This window comes from Mesocricetus auratus, unplaced genomic scaffold, assembly GCF_017639785.1.
Source record: "Mesocricetus auratus isolate SY011 unplaced genomic scaffold, BCM_Maur_2.0 Super-Scaffold_100004, whole genome shotgun sequence".
In the NCBI taxonomy this organism is placed as follows: Eukaryota; Metazoa; Chordata; class Mammalia; order Rodentia; family Cricetidae; genus Mesocricetus; species Mesocricetus auratus.
The window spans coordinates 47637084-47654872 of record NW_024429189.1 but is presented as its reverse complement, the minus strand read 5'-3'; positions in this window follow the sequence as shown (position 1 = coordinate 47654872).

Genomic DNA, 17789 nt, shown 5'->3' with positions numbered 1-17789 from the left:
GAGTTTTCCTTCCAGAAATTTCTGTAGGGCTGGGTTAATGGATATGTATTGTTTGAATCTGGTTTTGTCATGGAATATCTTGTTTTCTCCATCTATAGTGATTAAAAGCTTTGCTGGTTATAGTAGTCTGGCCTGGCATCTGTGGTCTGTTAGTGTTGCTAGAATATCTATCTAGGACCTTCTATGGAGAAGTCAGGTGTAATTCTGATAGGTTTGCCTTTATATGTTACTTGACCTTTTTCCTTAGCTACTGTTAATATTCTTTCTTTATTCTGTATGTTTGGGGTCTTGATCATTAAGTGGCAAGGGGACATTTTTTTGTGGTCCACTTTATTTGGTGTTCTGTAAGCTTCTTGTAACTTCATTGGCATGTTTTTCCTTAGGTTGGGAAAGTTTTCTTCTATGATTTTTGTTAAATATGTTTTCTGCACCTTTGAGTTGGGTTCCTTCCCCTTCTTCTATACCCATTATTCTTAGAGATTTTCCTGTATCTTCTTTGAGGGCCTCTATCATTTTCTTGAAGTTTTTTTAAAGGTCTTTCTCTTCTGTTTCATTTGCATTGGAATGTTGGAGTCTTGCTGGTGTAGAGTCATTAGAATCTGGGGGTGTCATGTTTGTTTTTCTGTTGCTGAGTATGTTTTTGTATCGTCTCCTTCATATCCCCTATTCTAATGGGTGTAGAAAGATCCTCTTTCTGGCCTGGCAGTTAGGGGACCAGTGTTCCCTTTTAGAGGGTGCAAGCTAGGCCGGTACTCTGGTAGTTCTCTTCCTGGTCCTAGTCCTGGTCCTGTGGGTAGAGATGAAGACCAGAAAGCTGGGGTGCATAGGCTCTTGCCAGGAGGGGAGGCTCAGTGGCGGTCTCCATGCAGTCTCCAGGCACTGGAACACAGGCCCAGAAACAGGCCCCAGATTGCCTGGTCCTGTGGGTATAAAAGAAGACCAGGAATCTGGGGTGTGTAGGCTTCCACCAGGAGGGTAGGCTCATTTGCACCTGAAGCCTATCTTGTTAATTATTAGCATAGCTACACCACCTTGCTTCTTAAGTACACCATTTGCTTGGAAAATCTTTCCCCAACTCTTTACTCTATGGTAATGTCTTCTTTGAAATTGAGGTATGTGTCTTGTATCCAGCAGAAAGATGGATCCTGATTTCGTATCCACTCTGTTAGCCTGTGTCTTTTTATTGGAAAATTGAGTCCACTGATATTAAAAGATGTTAAGTGATTGTTAACTCCTGTTATTTTTTGGTTTTGTTGGTTGTTGTGGTGGTGTGAGTGTGTGTGTTTCTCTTCTTTGGGTTTTGCTGGTATAAGATTATCAATTGCCTGTGTTTTCATGGTTGCAACTAACTTCCTTCTGTTGAAGTTTTCCTTCTAGTACCTTCTGTAGGACTGGATTTGAGGATAGGTATTGCTAAATTTGTGGATAGGTGTTTTTTATGAAATATATTTCATCTTCTCCATCCTTCTAGCTTTTAGAGCCTCCCTTGAGTAGTTAGATGTAATTCTGGTATGTCTGCCTTTATATATTAGTTGAATTTTTTTCTTTGCAGCTCTTAATATTCTTTCTTTATTCTGTATGCTTAGTGTTTTGATTATTATTTGGCAAGGGAACTTGTGTTTTTTTGTTTTTTGTTTTTGTTTTTTGTCCAGTCTATTTGGTGTTCTGTAAGTTTTTCAACCTTTATTGGCATGTCCTTCTTTAGGTTGGGAAATTTTTCTTCTGTAATTTTATTGAATATGTTTTCCATGCTTTTAAGCTGGGAGTCGTGTATCCCTGTTATTGTTAGGTTTGGTCTTTCATGGTTTCCCAAATTTCCTGAATGTTTTGTTTTAGGAACTTTTTGGATTTAATATTTCCTTTGACTGATTAATATATTTCCTCTATTATACCTTTATATCTTCAACAGCTTAGATTTTCTCTTCCATCTCTTGTATTCTATTTGTGATGCTTGTATCTGTACCTCCTGTTCATTTACTCAGATTTTCCATTTTCAGAATTCCCTCCATTTGTTATTTCTCTATTACCTCTATTTAAATTTTGAAATATTCAACTCTTTCCTTCAGCTGTTTGAATTTTTTTTTTATTTCTTCAAGGAAATTATTGATTTCTTCCAAGTTTTGTTTGTATTTTCCTCGATTTAATTAAGGAACTTCTTTTCCTTTTCTCTTTAATGGCCTCTAACATCTTCATAAAGTTATTTGTAAGGTCATTCTGTCTTTGGTGGGTGGGTGTTTTGTCCTTTATTATATGTTTCCTTTGTTGTTTTTCTGGACTGAATGGCCAAGGATTTTGGTTACTGGCAGATCTTCACATCCATTAGGGTGTCTCTTCTGAGGGTTGTGGGGGTTGGGATGCATAGATCCAGTGTATCCTCCTGTTCTACTGACTGGTGTGGTTTGTACCAGTGCCTGTGGAATCTGTTCTTCCAATGTTGTAGACTGTACCTGTGCCTATAGAATCTGTTGGTTTTCAGGGAAGGGTTAGACTTGGGGAGGATTATGAGGTGGGTGGGATTGGGTAGCAGAGTATGTTTTAGGGGAACAGAACCCAGTGAGTGGCAGCAGTGGTGGTGCAGCCTTCAAGCTAGTCTTTTGCCTGCTGGCTGGCTGCTGGGTATTGCACCACAGCAGTGAAGTTTCACTAGAGTTGGGGGCAGGGCCCAGCTTCCTTACTGGTGCCAATGGAAGGGGAGGAGCATAACATGTGTCCTGGGGCTTAGGGACTGAAGGTTGGTGAAGTTCAGCTGGGAGGCCAGTTTATTTACCTGTTTCTTCCAACTGGTGTGGGTTGTTCTTGTGTCTATGGAGTCTGCTTGAGTTTTGTGGGATGGCTTGCCATAGAGATGATGAGGTGCATGGGGTTGGGCAGCAGAATGGGTCTTGGAACAGAATCCAGTGTGTGGTAGTGGTGGTGATACAGCCTGTTCTTCCAACTGGTGTGGATTGTACCTGTCAACAAAACATTTATCCTGCAATTTATCACTTTGTATTTACTAAAAATCTAGAATTTTATTGGATTGTATAATTTCTACATATTTTTCACTATTAAGAAAGTAAAATTGAGAATCCTATGGTTTAGAGAACTATTCATATTTTGTCTTGTCCTTCTATGTTAATCTTGAAATAGTTTCTGTCTTTCTGTAGATGCTATGGCATTGACATTTTTTCAATGTAGCAAGGTAGAGTATTGCCCATTTGTGTTAATCTGGTGTTGTCTCACAATTATGTTCATGACAGATACTGTTCACAGAAACACCCCAGAAATCCTGTGAGCTTTCTCTGGGTCCTTGGTGTCATGGATTATTTATTTCAGTTCCGTCTCCTGCCTGGTAACATCATATCTGATGAGCTAGTTAAAGTACTGCTTGACAGTTTTTTTTGACGATGCCATTTATCTCTTTATAATTTGAAAGGATGTTATGAGTATGTGTTTTGGGGATTACAGAAATGTTTGGATAGTCCTTAACTTCCACCCACCCAGAACGACTCATCCCTAATTCAATTTTTAATGTTGTTTAACAAATTGTGATTTTCTAATTTTATAATCTCTTCACTCCTGTTTTTCACTGTCAGGAAGAAATTTTACTTTTACTTATTCATTCATTTATTTTTATATCAGAATGTAATAATAGAGTTTAATTTTATTTTAATATGTAAAATATTTATTAACATCCAGTATTGACACCACAATTTATATTATATACTCTCCATGTATGGGTGTTCTAAATGTACTTACAAAAATCAGTAGATGGTGCCTTCTGCAAGATATCAGCAATGTTCTTTGGGTTCCTCCCAATCATTTTAGAATAAATTCCTAGTTTTTCTCTAGCACTTATGTTCATGACAGACATTGTTTACAGAAACACTCATCTTACTCTACTTTTCCTAACCCTGAAGTCAAGGAATTACCTTACCTTTTTTCTATCTCTGTGTTTTTAATTTCCTGGGAAGCCCTATTTTCATTGAGTGGAGAATAATATTCATAGGCAAGGATCTGGCTATAAAGTGTACAAGACACCTTTTGGAGATTTTCACACAGTGCCTTCAATAGTGAAAATAGAAACAATATTAATATTTTTCAAGAACAAATTCAAGATTGTAATGCATAGTAATTAGAGAACTCACCCACGGAATACTGTATAAGCATTGAAAACAATGGAGGGTCTATTATATTGGTGTAGAAGAGAGTCTAATATATAGTGTATTTTTAAAAAAAGGAAAACAAACTCATGGTTGTTATCATTTATTATAAACAGTGTATATGTAATTATTTATTCACACAGAAAAATGTAAAACTTTGGAAGCTTGCGTACTTTATTAGATACTTTTACTTTTGCTATGATAAAAAATACCTGACAAAAACATTCTAAGGAAGTGGCTATCTTTGGCTTTTGTTTGAGAGGATACAGTCATAATGGCATGATAGCAATGGAGGTTACATTTCATAAGCTGTCAGGAAATAGACAGATGAACACTGATGATCAAGTTTTCCCTTCTTCTCCCTGTTTAGTATAGAACCCTGTTCATAGAAATGCTCTACTCATATTCAAGGTGGGATTTTCTTCCTAGTTATTTACAGGAAACTGTAAATCCAGTCAAGTTGACAATGAAAATTGACATATACTAAACCTTTTTTTTTCAACTTGAGGTTGGAATAAAAAAGTAGAAGCTTTATGTATTTGTGGTTTGCATGAATTTTATCTAATTTAAATCTCAATATGAATTTGAAATCAATGAGTATAAAGTCAAAAAACAAAATAATTTGAACAGTAATTGCTTACAAGAAAATAAAATAATATATAGGTTAAGAAACTGAACCACATTGTTCATCAGTCAAATTCTATGATTACAACTCGCTAATCATTTTATGATAATTGTTTCAAATGGTGTCAATTTTGTTTAAGTTTTATTTAATATCAATTAAATGCTTTCTTGTGTGGAGCAATTTTAATATAAGTGGGAAAATCTTGGACTATGACCAAGTAGTATGTATTTCCCATCTATTTATCCACTATTTGTTTCCACAGGAGCTCAAAGGACAGATACAAGGACAGTTATACCATCATGGAGTTACTGTGTAGTGACATTCACCAGCCTAGGTCACATGCAGCAAATGTCCATGCTTATCCCAAAGGGTTGGATGCTGTCTTATATGATATCCATATTAACTGGAATTTGACTTAAACTTGAAGATAGCTGTGAAGCAGAAAAGTCACAGTGAATGTCCTGAGATGGCAGTGTATCCACTAAATGATGATCAGGTGGTGGGCTGTGTGGAGAGTAGTGACTGAGGGCAATAAGAGTCAGTGGTAAGAATTTAGCAGAAGGATAATCCGTGAAGTGGGCCAGATAATTTATGCAAGGGCAAGATAGGAAGCAAGGATTTTACTCAGAAATGAATAAGATAATTTGGCTCCTCCTTAAATTCTCATTTACTTCCATGTATGGAGAAGACATGCATGGAGGCCAGTAATGGAAAAGATTTCAATAGGAGACTATTAGAACAACACAGATGAGAGATGGGGAGAATTTGGGATGGTAACAAAGATGGACGTGATGTCTTCAGGGTTGATAGGCTTTACCTGTGTAGTAGATGAGAGGCAGGGATGAGGCATGGATAGTTTTGATGTTTTATTCTGAACATTGAAAGAAGAGGAATTGACATTTCCTGACACAGAAAAGAGATGGAGAAGAGAGTGTTTGAGAGGAAATTCACCTGACTGCATTCTTGTGTTAATCTAAGCTGAGTATATGAGCCAGGGGTTTGTTTAGAGAAGAGACAGGACTGGAGAGAAATGTTTAGGAATTGCTCATCTGTAACCAGTATTTAAAGACTAAAATCAGGAACAAGACAAGGCTGTCCACTCTCTCCATATCTCTTCAATATTGTACTTGAAGTTCTAGCTACAGCAATAAGACAACAAAAGGAGATAAAGGGGATACAAATAGGAAAAGAAGAAGTCAAACTTTCACTATTTGCAGATGATATCATAGTTTACATAAGTGACCCAAAAAACTCCGCAAGGTTACACCTAGAGCTGATAAACACCTTCAGCAATGTGGCAGGATACAAGGTAAACTCAAAAAAATCAGTGGCCCTATTATATACAGAAGATGAAGTGACTGAGAAAGAAATCAGAGAAACATCACCTTTTACAATAGCCAAAAACAGCATCAAATATCTGGGGATAATGTTAACCAAGGAAGTGAAGGACCTGTATATCAAGAACTTTGTGTCTTTGAAGAAAGAATTCAAAGAAGATACCAGAAAATGGAAAGATCTCCCATGCTCTTGGATTGGTAGGATCAACATAATAAAAATGGCAATCTTGCCAAAAGCAGTCTACAGATTCAATGCAATCCCTATCAAAATTCCATCACAATTCTTCAAGGACCTGGAAAGAACATTAATCAACTTTATATGGAAAAACAAAAGGCCCAGGATAGCCAAAACAACCCTATACAATAAAGGAACTGCAGGAGGCATCACCATACCTGACTTTAAGCTCTATTATAGAGCTATAGTCCTGAAAACAGCTTGGTATTGGCACAAAAATAGGCAGGTAGACCAATGGAACCGAATCGAAAGCCCTAATTTTAACCCACACACCTATGAACACCTGATTTTTGACAAAGAAGCTAAAACTGTACAGTGGAAAAAAGAAAGCATCTTCAACAAATGGTGCTGGCTTAACTGGGTACTGGTATGCAGAAGACTGCAGATAGATCCATGTTTATCGCCTTGTACAAAACTTAAGTCCAAATAGATCAAAGATCTCAACATACATCCAGCCACACTGAAACTTTTAGAAGAGAAAGTGGGAGATACTCTTCAACGAGTTGGTACAGGAGACCACTTCCTAAACATAACACCAGTGGCACAGGCACTGAGATCGACAATTAACAAATGGGACCTTCTGAAACTAAAAAGCTTCTGTAAGGCAAAGGACACAGTCAACAAGACAAAAAGGCAGGCCACAGAATGGGAAAAGATATTCACTAACCCTACATCTGACAGAGGGCTAATCTCCAAAATTTACAAAGAACTCAAGAAACAAGTCTCCAAAACACCAAAGGATCCACTTGAAAGGTGGGGTACAGAGCTAAATAGAGAATTCTCAGTAGAGGAGGCTAAAATGGCCAAGAGACACTTAAGAAAGTGCTCAACATCCTTAGCCATCAGGGAAATGCAAATCAAAACAACTCTGAGATACCATCTTACTCCTGTCAGAATGGCTAGAATCAAAAACATCGAAGACAATTTATGCTGGAGAGGATGTGGAGAGAGAGGAACACTCCTCCACTGCTGGTGGGAATGCCGACTCATACAGCCTCTTTGGAAATCAGTATGGAGATTCCTCAGGAAAATGGGAATTAATCTACCAATAGACCCAGCAATTCCACTCTTAGGCATTTATCCAAATGAGGCAGGTTCATACAACAAGGGCATCTGCTCCACTATGTTCATAGCAGCATTGTTTGTAATAGCCAGAACCTGGAAGCAACCTAGATGCCCCTCAACTGAAGAGTGGATAGAGAAAATGTGGTACATTTACACAATGGAGTATTACTCAGCAGAAAAAAAACAATGGAATCTTGAAATTCGCAGGGAAATGGATAGCACTGGAAGAAACCATCCTGAGTGAGGTAACCCAGTCGCAAAAAGACAAGCATGGTATGTACTCACTCATATATGGATTTTAGATATGGATCAGGATAGTGCCAGTCTGAACTTCCACAGATAGAGAGTCTGGGAAACAGGAAAAAACCTAAAAGATATGCATATATGCATAGTACCCAAGAGAAGAGGATGGAGACAAGATCCTCTGAATGGATGGGGAACACGGCGAGGGTGGGGGGAGTGGGACCTGGGAAGAATAGAGGGGGTAAAGAGGAAGGGAGTTGGTCATGGGGGAACAGGAAGTTGAGGGGGTGGGGGTAGAATAGGGGGAAGAGGGAATCATAGGATCGAAGACAGATCAGGCACCAGAGTGACCTCGAGTGATCTAAAGGTATAACATCAATTGGCAAGCTAAGCAATAGTGGAGAGACCACCTCGAATGCCCATTCCTGATAATGAACTTGATGTCTATAACCATCCGGGAGCCTTCATCATGTGACTGATGGATGCAGAGGCAAACACACAACTAATCACTGAACTGAACCCAAGGAACCCAGTGACAGAGAGGAGTGATGAGCAAATTGGCAAAGAATGGGCTGGCAAAACCAGCAGAGACAGCTGATCTGAACAGGGGAGTGCTCTTGGACCCCAGACCCACAGTGGGGAGGCCAGCATGGGACTGATCTGGACCCCCCAAATGTGAGTGTCAGTGAGAAGGCCTGGGCAACCTATGGGGCCCTGAGCTGTGGATCAGTGTCTATCCCTGGAATACAAACAGTCTTCGTGTGCCTATAGCACAAAGAGAGATGCTCTCTCAGCCTGGACTCTTAGGGGAGTGCCTTGACCCTACCAAGAGTAAAATGACAGACTCTAGATATCCCCTATGTGGAAGGATTTGGCAATAGGGTGGGAGGGAGGGGGGAAGGGGGGTGTGGGAAGAGGGGAGGGAGACAGAACTGGGATTGACATGTAAAACAAGCTGTTTAAAATTAAAATAAAAAATGATAAAAAAATTTAAAAAAAAAGACTTGAGATAGAATGACTTAACCTAGGAAGTCATCTATAGATGTGACTTAACCTGTATATTATATCTATAGAATATCTATAGAAGAAAAAGGGTCCAAGACTGGTCCAGGGATGATCTTCTACTAGCTCTAGAAGATGTTCTTGTAATGGGAATTCTTGGGATTCAGGAGTATTTGTGTATAGGCATGTGTGCAAGTGCATGTGGGTGTGTGCGTGAATGTGTGTGTGTGTGTGTGTGTAATGAACTACTGTCATGGTTTGAAAGAAAATGACCCTCATATGGAGTGACACTTTGGCTTTGTTCAAGTAAGTATGGCCTTGTTGGAGGAAGTGTGTCCCTGGGCTTTGAGATCTCAGATTCTCAAGCTATGTCCAGTGTGGCACAGAGTTGTTTCTGCTGCCTGTTGATCAAGATGTAGACCTCTTAGCTCCTCTTTCAACATCATGTCTTCCTGTACACTGCCATGAAGATAATGTACTGAATCTCTGAAACTGTAAGCCAGCCTCAATTAAATATTTTCCTTGATAAAAATTACTGTGGTATAGTATCTCTTCACAGCAATAGAAATCCTAACTAAGACAGCTAGCAACCAGGTGTGCTCTTAGCTTGGTTTGCTTTGGTCTATATTTTCCGCCTTCTGAAAACATTCCTTCAGTACACACCTTGTGTAGCAAATTATATCATCCTTGTGTTAATATAATCTATTATTGCCTTAAATATATATAATTTCACAGAAATACTTCTTTGACCAGAATAGAAAACTTTGAAATTATAGTAAGTGACATGATAGGCTAGAGGAAACTAGGCTTCATAGTTAGCAATGTACAGGTTGAGTCATAAAATTTCTGTATATAGATACAGGTCAAAGAATCTCCAAATACATGTTGTTGAAGTTAATTCTAAAAGAGATATATTTGGTGCCTAATCATTTCATAGTCTTGTTCTCCACCATTTATTTTTACCTTCATGTGTGTGTGTGTCACATATCTGTGTGTGCTTGTAAAGGCCAGAAGATGGTCTCCTGGAGTTGAAGTTACAAATTGGTTGTCAGTCACCCAGTGTGCATGTTTGGAACCCAACTGCTGTCCTCTGGAAGAGCAGCAAGCTCTCTAAACCACTGAGAAAACTCTCTAGGCCCTCATCTCATAGTCTTAAATAAAGAAATGAAGGTTTTAAATTGCAGTAATAAGATTAAAATACCAAAAACTATTCTTTAAATAGAGAACACAGATGTGCATGCCTATGCACACAGAGCTCTAGTTAATGACCGTTAGCAAAAGCATTCACTTAGGGATACAAGAAATTTTTTCTGCAAAAAAAATTGCAGATTAAATTTTAAGGGAAATAGGCTCATTAGCTCTCAGGAAGCCTATAGCTTTGTCATTCTTACACTACTCTCCAATGTAATTGGAGTATTTATAGATCCTTGGAGCTAAGGGAAATTGGAAGAAACAATTCAGTTTCACTTAAAACATATTTATGTATTTGTATATTTGTGTATATATGAGTGTATGTATTTGTGTACATGTGTGCTTGTTTTGTGGCATACTTTGCTCTTAAAAACACCACTATTGCTGTATTTGACAGTAATTATCAGGCATCAGTAGTGTATAAAATTTCTATTACATTTTATGCTTATTTATACTAGATGTATGCAACTATTTTTAATTCATTTAAACATTAATTTCTTAGTGTCTAAGGTGTTGCTCTATAATATTAAAATATTATACCATTATCTTTTAAATTTTTATCCATATAAAATGTGTGTTAATGTTTATATGTAAATATACATATGTCCATGCTATGGAATGCTTGTGGATACCTAGAGACACTTTGGTGTCTGTTATTGCCTCACACCTTAAAACAGAATATTGTATTGCTTGTAAGTGTTTAGGTCAGTATATTTGGCCCATGAACTTCTAAATATTGTATCTCTACCTTACATCTTGCTGTATGTGATGACCTGTGTGCTTTGTCAACTCCCAAGAATCTAGAATCACAAGGAAGAAAGGAAATTGTTCTCTGGGCCTGTCTGTGGAGGTTTTCTTGATCATGTCTATTGAGGTAGAAAGAGCCACCCACTGTCAGTGGCACCATTCATGTTTTTCTTCATTCTGTATGTAGCTCCCCTCTTCCCACTCCTCCCAGTTCTGCTCCCCTTCTACTTTCCTCCAGATCTACACCCCTACCTCTCTCACCACAGAAAAGAGCACATCTCTCAGGGACATCAACCAAACATGGAACAAGATACCAGGCATAAAGCCTTATAGCAAAACTGAGCATGGCAATGCATCAGGAAGAAAAGAGTCCCAAAAAAGTCAAAAGAGATGAAAAAAGTCAAAGACCCCCTACTCTCACTGTCAGGAGTCCCACAAAACACCAAGCCATTAACCTTCTCTGACTGAGACTGAGGACTGTGTAAATAGAGGCAGGTGACTGAGAACCTGTCTTCATTCACTATTCTTTACTTTCTGATTGTGGATGTGATGTGATCAGTTACTTCATGCTCTTCTTGCCTTAACTTCTATGGCATGATTCAATGTATCCTGAAGTTGATTTTGTTAGAGTGTTTTCTCACAGCAATGGGCAAAGAAAGGAAGACACTGTTGGGTCACAGATGTAGGCTACTGTGCCTTACAGGTGTTCTTGGTCTTCAAACTCAGGCCATTACCCTCAAATAGCAAGCATTTTACCCATGGAACCATCTTCCCAGTCTTCCTTCATCTTTTCATTATCTGATTTTACAAAGAAATACTATGAGATTTGATATATGTATCTGTCTTGTTCTTTAGAGTAAGTAAAAAGAAGAAGGAACAGTTATGTTATTTTGTAGTCATAAACAACCCAACATGTTAGTTAAACTACAAAAATATTTCCTACACATGTTATATGCTTACTAGAGGTTTGTTGTAACACTCCTCCATGTTTTCTTATCTCTAGAAACAGGTTGAAGAAACTGTATCCATTCAAAATGTTCTGCTCTTTAGACAGAGAGAGACAAGACAAAGTACAGACTCCCAGTGCTTATTCAATCACTTCTGTTCATTGGTCAAGTGTAGCAGGAAGAGAATATAAAATCTTTCCAAAGGTAGGAGGCAGACTATTGGTCAAATACAAATGTAGTATTCTTTAGACTTTAAGAAATAAAATCAGTCAATAACTTTTTCTCATCACCCAAGGCCTTGTTGAACTGAATTTACAATGGCTATTGAAATATTTCTTGGAAGCCAAAGGCCCTCTCTAGCTATGAAATTCATCATAGGGTCCATATCAGTTGAGAGAAAGGACAATTTTTGGAGGCAGAACCATTGACATTCTTTTTATTGTAGAGTTCTTATTACCCAAGCTTTCTGTACAATATTCCTTTAAGCTATTTTTTCCTGTGGAAGACCTTGTTATTTAGGTCTATCTACCATCACTTATTTAGACTATACTATTATTAACCTCTAACTCTAACTCTCTTTTGTATTCTTCCGATGGACATTTTAGAGAAACTGTAATTTTCCTCATAGTTGTAATACAGTAAAAAATACAGTATTTTAATTCGAAGGAAGTCTGATTTGTTATGTCTCAGAACATTGATGTCCCTATCTCATCTTCCCACTTAAGGCAGTAATTGTCTCTCTGAAAACCCCAGCTTTCTCATCTTTCTTATGTGTTGTCTCACACAGTTGCTGTGAGACAGTTGCATTAGATAACGCATGTAAGGTAGTTCATGGATCAGCAGGTTTTCCTACCTACTTTCTTGTGAGTAAACTATTTTGGAAAGAGATTAAGCAATGAAGCAAATGATAAGATCAAAATTTTCTAACATGTTCATGTGGCTTCACCATAATATGTACATTAAAGATCTTACTCAATAAAGGAAGTTTCTCTTGCCAAGAATCTGTTACAACTGTCCTTGGTAGAAGTGGCTTGATGTAGCCACTTTTTCATCTGTTAGTAATCACTGTAACTGGAGACCTACTAAGGGCTTATTTTTTTCATGTGAGAGTTCATTTTTTTATAAACCATGTCACTAAGCCTTGATAGATATAATACACACTACCCTAAAGATACCATAAGAATTTGATAATTTGTGCATACATTGTCAAAATGTCTACCACGTGGAATAATTACTGTAACATACATGTCAGGAATAGTAGTAACTGCACTTCACTGAATAGTACTTACTTTTATAAAGCCCATTTCCATCCCAGTTGAAGCTGCCAATGCTTTATGCATAGGAAATATGTAGACTGGGAAAAATATTTCCCAACTTTTCCTACTTACATCAGAGAAGAAAACATCTGGTCAATCTCATTCATCATAGTGAATTTTTCCATAGCATGAGGTATTCATATTCACATTCTTGGCTTGCCTATTCTTGCTAGAAAATCAAATACCATTAAAAATATGTAATAAAAGAGGAAAGCAGATCTCAAAATTTTTGGTGAAAAGCTAGACATACTTCTATCTGAGGGATTCTAAAGTAGAATATGGCATGTAGTTGATTTGAGATGTTAGATGGAATTTTCTATCTCAGATGGTCCAAAATAAACACACAGAGGTTTATATTAATTATAAACTACTAGGGCAATGACTCAGGCTTCTTATTAGTTGGCTCTCTCTTAATTATCAACCCATTTCTATTAATCTGTGTATCTCCACATGGTCTTGGCTTACTGGTGATGCCCAGACCTCTGGCTTCCTCAGTCACTGCATGGCACCTCTCTAGGGACTCACCCCCTCTGTGTGTTCCTCTTCCCAGTATTCTTCTAGTCTGTTAGCCTCAAGTGTACTTTAGGTTTGGATATATCCTGCCTGTCCATTGGCCAAAACCGTTTAATTCATCAACCAGTACGAGAAACACATATTCACAACATACAGATTCACGAAATACAGAGATTTCTTTCTATTTGTTTGGAAAAATTAAGGATAAACTCTATAAAAATGATTTTGAATAAATAAAATGTGTCAAAGAATAAGAAAAACAGAGGCATTGAATTAAGTCAACCCATGAGTTGAAAGACATTAAGGGTCTTGCTTTTTTCCTGATATTATGTGACTCTCCATGGCATGTGGAATTAGAGAATGAGTATGTTCTGTGATCTTTTCCTTCAAAGTGAGTATAGTGCTAACTGGAATGTATGATAATAATGTACAAGGAGACAACTGGCACTATATTAAGGATGAGCTACACCATTTGAAATCTATATGATCTTTTGATTATCATTATATATAAAAGAAAGGTAATGACTACTGTAAATCAGTCATATAGGTTGTTTTGAAGTTTATATAAGGTTGTTGTTTAATAGGCTTAAAAAGAGTGTGAAAGCTGTTCCAGCGGCGGTATCAGGTACAACAGGCCCTGATTCTGGTCCTGTGTTCCAGTGCCTGCGGATCGCCTCGGAACTGCACAGAGCTCCCAATCCCGGCAGGAGCCAAGCACCCCAGACTCCAGGTCTTCTCTCCCACCAATGAGACCAGGAAACCAGAGGAGGCAGGAAGTCCAGGGAAGCAGCTGTTCCTGAGGGAACATCAGGTAAACAGGCCGATTTCCCAGCCTGTGTCCCAGTGCCTGCAGATCGCCTGGGAACTGCACAGAGTTTCAAATCCCGAGGGGAACCAAGCACCCCAGACCCCAGGTCTTCTCTCCCACCAACGAGACCATGAAACCAGAGGATCCAGGGAGACCAGGGGAGTAGCTGTTCCGGATCAGGTACAACAGGACCCAGCATAGGGTCCATGGGACCAGGTAGGAGGCTAAGCACCCCAGATTCCTGTTCTTCTTCTCCACCCACGGGACCAGAACGAGGACAAGGAATAGAAGAACCACCAGATTATTGGACTTGCTAGCACCCACCAAAAGGGAACTCTGGTCCCCAGACCAGTAAGGGGCTCTTTCTGCACCCACTAGAAGAAGAGATACGAAAGAAACAATACAAAAACACACTCAGCAACAGAAAAACAAATATGACACCGCCAGATTCTAGAGACTGCACACCAGCAAGACTCCAACATTCCAATGCGAATGAAGCAGAAGAGAACGACCTTAAAACCACTTTCATGAAAATGATAGAGGCCCTAAAAGAGGATATAGAAAAATCCTTCAAAGAAATGGAAGAAAAAACAAACCAAAAAAATGCAAGAAATGGAAGAAAAAACAAAACAAAAAATGCAAGAATTGGAAGAAAAAACAAACCAAAAAGGGCAGGAAAGGGAAGAAGAAATGAAACAAAAAATGCCAGAAATGGAAGAAAAAACAAAGCAAAAAATGCAAGGATTGGAAGAAGAAACATACCAAAATAGGCAGGAAATGGAAGAAGAAACAAAGCAAAAAATGCAAGAAATGGTAGAAAAAACAAAGCAAAAAATGAAAGAAATGGAAGAAGAAACAAACCAAAAAAGGCAGGAAATGAAAGAAGAAACAAAGCAAAAAATGCAAGAAATGGAACAAAAAGCAAACCAAAAAATGCAAGAAATGGAAGAAAGAACAAACCAAAAACTTCATAAAAGGCAACAAATGGATGAAAAGATAAACCGAAAATTGCAAGAAGCAATGCAAACACTGCAAGGGTTGAAAACTGAAATAGAGACAATAAAAAAACACAATCTGAAGAAAGGCAGGAAATAGAAAAGCTGGGCAAACAGTCAGGTACTACCGATACAAGCATTACCAACAGAATAGTAGAGATGGAAGAGAGAATCTCAAGTGTTGAAGATACACTAGGAGAAATGGATTCATCAACCAAAGAAAACCTTAAGTCCAACAAATCCTTAACACAAAACATCCAGGAAATATGGGACACCATGAAAAGACCAAACCTAAGAATAATAGGTGTAGAAGAAGGAGAAGAAATCCACCTCAAAGGGGCAGAAGACATATTCAACAAAATCATAGAAGAAAACTTTCCCAACCTTAAGAAAGACATGCCAATGAAGGTACAAGAAGCCTACAGAACACCAAATAGAGTGGACCACAAAAAAAATCCCCTCGCCACATAATAATCAAGACCCCAAACATGCAGAATAAAGAAAGAATATTAAGAGCATCTAAGGAAAAAGGTCAAGTAACATATAAAGGCAGACCTATCAGAATTACACCTGACTTCTCCATGGAAACTCTGAAAGCCAGAAGGTCCTGGATAGATATTCTACATACACTAAGAGACCATGGATGCCAGCCCAGACTACTATACTCGGCAAAGCTCTCAATCACTATAGACGGAGAAAACAAGATGTTCCATGACAAAACTAGATTCAAGCAATACGTATCCACTAACCCAGCCCTACAGAAAATTTTGGAAGGAAAACTCCAACCCAAGGAAGCTAACTACAACCAGAAAAACATAGGCATTAGAATCCCTCTCTACCAACAGCCAAAAGAACAAAGGGGTGAAATTCCACACATAATTCCACCAACAACAACCATTGCAAATCGAAGAAGGATGAGCAATCAATGGTCATTAATACCCCTCAATATTAATGGCCTTAACTCACCCATAAAAAGACACAGACTAGCAGAATGGATTCGAAGACAGAACCCTTCCTTCTGCTGCATACAAGAAACACACCTCACCCTCAAAGACAGACATTACCTGAGAGTTAAAGGTTGGGAAAAAATTTTTCAATCAAATGGACCCAAGAAACAAGCAGGGGTAGCAATCCTAATATCTAACAAACTAGACTTTAAAATAAAATCAATCAAAATAGATGAAGGAGGTCATTACATACTCATCACAGGTGAAACCCACCAAGATGAAGTGTCTATCCTGAACATCTATGCCCCAAATACAAAGGCATCCACATTCGTAAAAGAAACATTATTAGAACTTAAGTCTCATCTAAAGCCCCACACAGTTATAGTGGGAGATTTCAACACACCACTCTCACCACTAGACAGGAATACCAGACAGAAACTCAACAAAGAAGCAAAGGGTCTAATAGAAGTAATGACCCAACTGGGATTAACAGACTGGGAGTGCCAACTGGTTCAGCCACTTTGGAAGTCAGTATGGAGATTCCTCAGAAAAATGGGAATAAACCTACCACAAGACCCAGCAACTCCACTCTTAGGCATATATTCAAAAGATGCCCATTCATACAACAAAGATGTCTGTTCCACTATGTTCATAGCAGCATTATTTGTAATAGCCAGAACTTGGAAGCAACCTAGATGTCCCTCAACCAAAGAGTGGATAGAGAAAATGTGGTACATTTACACAATGGAGTACTATTCAGCAGAAAAAACAATGGAATCCTGGGATTCGCAGGCAAATGGATGACACTAGAAGAAACCATCCTGAGTGAGGTAACCCAGTCACAAAAAGAGAAACATGGCATGTACTCTCTCATATATGGTTTTAGACATAGATCTGGGGAGTGCCAGCTTACAATCCCATGGCCAGAGAGTCTGGGAAACAGAAACTTCATTCAGTGGCTGATCGAAGAAGAGGCAGACTCCTTCGGTTAAGTACTGAGCTGAACTCAAGAAAGCCAGTAACAGAGAGGTAGGACTGATGACCAAAGGGTTAGTTGACCACATGTTTGATAAAGCTATTATAGAAAATGTGTATCCCTTTCTCACACACAGTCATCAGTTCCCATTGGTCCAATTTGTGGAATGTGATGAAAATGTTAAACAGTTACTTTGCTCAACTGGTTAACAGTTCTTCCTTAATTCAAAAGAGGCATGTACAATCTGTACCATGGTCAGTGGATGCTGCAGTGTCAAAGAACTTTGATCTACTGAAAATGTTGAAGGACCATAGACAAAATTGACTGGAGAATAGTGGAAGAAGCCTTAAGAGCCATCTTCAAACACTGAAAGGACTGGGAAGTGATGCTATGGGAATTAATTTCACTCTGTGTCATTCCAGGGAGCAAAGAGAGGGCATATTGTAGGCTGAAAGAAACAATCTTGTACTAACACCTCTATCTTTAAGAAGGGCTGTGTGGTAAGAGATCGCGATCTGTATAGGAGGTTTCATCTAAGATTGGCTGCAATCTATTAGGCGATTTCTGCTTTGACTAGCTTCTACGGTCCTCAACAGCTCTCTAGGTTTATGAAGGCATTAAAAATTGTCTTTATTTTCAAGTATATTATGTACTTAGGTGTTTATGTTCGCTTCTCTTATTACATACATATCAATATACA